Consider the following 4,378-nt stretch of genomic DNA (forward strand, 5'->3'; position numbering starts at 1 on the left):
ATGGGGGGGCCGGGGGGCCGGGCCTGGGCCGGCCTGGTGGTGAGCTGGGCCGCGGTCCAGGAGGGGGGGGGCTTCTCTTTCTCTCTTTTGTTGTTTTTTTTCTTTTCTTTTATTTATTTACTTTTATTGTTTTAATTCAACTTAGGGCACATAAGTATTTTATAAATTTGTGTTTTCTTTATTATAATTACCTATGTAATATTTGGCACTAACCGAACATTTTTGTTTTGATGTTTGACAATATTTAAATTTTTAATTTAAAAAGTTTCGAACCGTCGCGAGATTAGCAACAGTAAATGAGGTGACGTGGCATCATTAGCAGAGGCTCACTGTAGCTTAAATACCCGGGCATCACAAACACGAGATTAGTAACCGTAATGGAGGTGACGTGGCATCATTAGTAGAGAGTTACTGTAGCTTAATTATCCGTGCATCACAGATGCGGGGCGGGGGCAAGTCATGTTACAGACTCGCCTCCACATGCGACGCCGTGGCACGCCGCGTCGTCGCCTGCTACAGCTCGTTCGTAGAACAAAACTAACAAGAACTAGAACAAAAAGAGTTATCAGTCCAAGTCACTAGTGGAGTCAAGTACTAGATTCAAACAAACAAAAAAAGGAAAAAAAATTGTCCGCCCAAGGACAAAAAAGTACCAGTCCAAGTTACTGGTGGAGTCAAGTACTAGATTCAAACAACAAAAAAGGAAAAAAATTGACCGTCAGTCCAAGTCACTAGTGGAGTCAAGTACTAGATTCAAACAAACAAAAAAAATAAAAAAAATTGACCGCCCAAGGACAAAAAAGTACCAGTCCAAGTTACCGGTGGAGTCAAGTACTAGATTCAAACAACAAAAAAGGAAAAAGTTGACCACCCAAGGAAAGGCACAGGCCCTGACAATGCTAGATACTTGAACTCGAGCCCGTGGGCGAATCCCTAGTAATCCGCACAAACGCAGGGCCTGCCGTCCAGGGCCCACAGGTCAAGAGAGAGAGAGCGAGCGCCGTGTATAAGCGCTCTGGTAAGTGTTCATAGGAGTTCGACTGGTGAGCCTCGGCTACGCTTATAAACAGGTCTAGAGCCCCCTCGTCTAGCGAGGTGGGACTAAACCCATAGTGCATGCGCACGCCGTGCTGCACAGCCGCGCGGGCGAGCTATCCGGGCCGAAAACAACAACTCAGGCCGATGTCCCAACACAGTACTTCGCCCCATTACAAAAATCCAGCAGATCACACACGACAAAAAAAACAAAATGTAGATAATTTTAAAAAAATCTCACAAGAAAATCAGTTAATAAACAAAAATATTGTAAAAAGTTCAAACACATCTTAATGGTAAGAAGTAAAAAAAATAAAAAAATATATAATTTTTTTGGAAAATTAAACATAGAAGATTGTAAATAAAAATTTCAGAAATGAATTTATAAAAAGTTCAACTAATACAATTCATAAGGTTCAAGTACAAAAAAATAGTACTGTGCAGCAAAGATTAAAAAATTTTAATTTTAAAAAATACTAAAATTATCATTATTCAACTATGAAAAAGAAAAAAATGTGCTCCAAAATTCATGTAAAAACGTAAGAAAAAATGTTATACAACAAACAAATTTGATTGGTAATTGACAATCTAAAAATAGTTCAGTACTATCATTAACAGAATGTAAGTTGAGCAAACTCAATACCCAAAAAGGAATTCTAAAAACAACATCACCGTATAGCACCGTCTGCGAGTTATGAACATAAAAATATACCAGTCAAAACAAAGGATACCCATCAGTTCAACTATAGAAATTGTTCCAGTACTAATATAAATAATATATAAATAAAACAGTTATACCTGAGCAAAACAATAGGAAAAGCATTACATAACTTGTTCCAAACCATACAATTCAACCATCTCACATGCAAATGTTTTAAAAGAAAAAATACTGTGACATAATCAACCACACACAAATCTCACAACCGGCGTCATTTGCCACATTTAAACCTACAACACATAAATTCTGAACGTCAGAGAGTCATCTTCTCTGGAGAACATAACCATAACCACATCACCATCCTCAAATCCAGACTCTGCCACAAACTCCTTCCACCCAGTAGTTAGGTTGATGCAACCATCAAAGTCAATGTGGTAGACAACATCCATCAATTGATACCCATTTTTGTCTGAAGTCTCCATCTTCAGAACACCGGAACTAGTAGCAACAATCCTGATCCTGGTTATATTTTCTGCAAATGGGCATGGGAGTGCAAAACAAATTGAACACCTGACATAACTGAATTTTTTACACAGATATAGGAACGATTTGCATAACAAACTAAAATGGAAAAAATCTGAACCAAAACAGTAACACAAAACTAACTAAACATGTGAACTGACTAAACTGAAGAAATATACATATCAATACACCTACAGTAAAAACATCTGACAAAAAACATATCAAGGATTATACAAAAATGGATACAATAATATTAAGTAATGAACAAATACACACAGAAATCCCTACTGTTAAATTCTGACAAAACCAAATAAAAAAATAGACAAACTACTCATAAGACTAAACTGCAGATTCAGTCCATGGGATTCAAACAGAGACCAACAAAAAAGTAGAAAACAAAATGAATAGAAACACATACCCATGATTCCTTCAAGTCACCAACTGTCATGCGACAAACATAGGGTGTACGAAACCCATGGTTGTTGTACAGCAGACAAGAAAGTTGCCCATGGCGCTGAGTCTGGGTGAGCTCCAAACCAAATTCGTACACACAGCCGTCAGCTATGCGCGCCATCTTTGCCAGGCTTCCGCATGAACAATCCTCCATGGAACACACAGGAACAGGGAAAAAAGCAACAAAGAGAAGAGGGAGGAACCTAGATCTGATTATGGAAGAAGGAAGAAAAAGGATGGGGGAGACTTGGCCACACACCACACATAGATGGATAGAGTTTATAGACAGGGAGACTCGCAGATTATAAAAATAATAAATAGGCAGGTGGGCAGCCAGCTGGTAGAAAATAGTTATTACACAAGCCATGCAACATTTGACCACAAATCAGTTCAACTTCAGATAAACAAGCAGTTCAAAAGTGCACATGTCAAACATATGCAGACAAAACAACACATTCAGAGACAAAACAGTTGAATTCATTTAGTCATTAAAACATTGCTCCCTCACAACAAAAATCTTAAAAACAAAATATTCACTACTTCAGTCATAACGATCAAAGAAACGATGCCATTTGGCCCTGGTGGATGGATGTGGAGCCGTGGCTGCTCTCGCCCTAGCCCAACTAATGATCTGAATATGGTTCCTTCCCCTGCCCTCTGGTAAAAGAAGCTCCAATTCATTGGAGTTACAAGTATCCATCACCTCGCGCGCAAGGCGTCTGTTGAACTCTGCCTCTAGTTCCTCCTCGGCAGCACATCGCGCCATCTACCTGTGCCTGTGATACGTCTCCAACGTATCTATAATTTATGAAGCATTCATGCTATATTACTATGTGTTTTGAATGATTATGGGCTTTATTATACACTTTTATATTATTTTTGGGACTAACCTATTAACCGGAGGCCCAACCCAGATTTGTTGTTTTATGCCTATTTTAGTGTTTCGGGGAAAAGGAATATCAGACGGAGTCAAAACGGAACGAAATCAACTGGAGAAGTTATTTTTGGAAGGAAAGCAACCTGATAGACTTGGAGTGCATGTCAGGGGAGTCCCGGGCTGCCCACGAGGGTGGGGGCGCGCCCTACCCCCCTAGGCGTGCCCCCTGCCTCGTGAGCACCCCGAAGGACCACCGACGTACCCCTTGCACCCATATATACCTACGTACCCTAAAACTTATAGAACAGAAGATAGATCAGGAGTTCCGCCGCCGCAAGCCTCCAGAGCCATGAAAAACCAATCAGGAGCCCTTCCCGGCACCCTGCCGGAGGGGGGAACCCATCACCGGTGGCCATCTTCATCATCCTGGCGCTATCCATGACGAGGAGGGAGTAGTTCACCCTCGAGGCTGAGGGTATGTACCAGTAGCTATGTGTTTGATCTATTTCTCTCTCGTGTTCTCTCTCATGTTCCCTCTATGGCACGATCTTGATGTATCCCGAGCTTTGCTATTGTAGTTGGATCTTATGATGTTTCTCCCCTCTACTCTCTTGTGATGAATTGAGTTTCCCCTTTGAAGTTATTTTATCGGATTGAGTCTTTTATGAGAACACTTGATGTATGTCTTGCGATCCACTTGATGTATGTTTTGGTGATCAACTTGTGGGTTTCGTGACATTGGGAACCTATGCATAGGGGTTGGCACACGTTCTTGACTCTTCGGTAGTAGCTTTGGGGCACTCTTTGAAATACTTTTATGTTGGTTGGATGAA

This window comes from Triticum aestivum, chromosome 3B (genome assembly GCF_018294505.1).
Source record: "Triticum aestivum cultivar Chinese Spring chromosome 3B, IWGSC CS RefSeq v2.1, whole genome shotgun sequence".
Lineage (NCBI taxonomy): Eukaryota > Viridiplantae > Streptophyta > Magnoliopsida > Poales > Poaceae > Triticum > Triticum aestivum.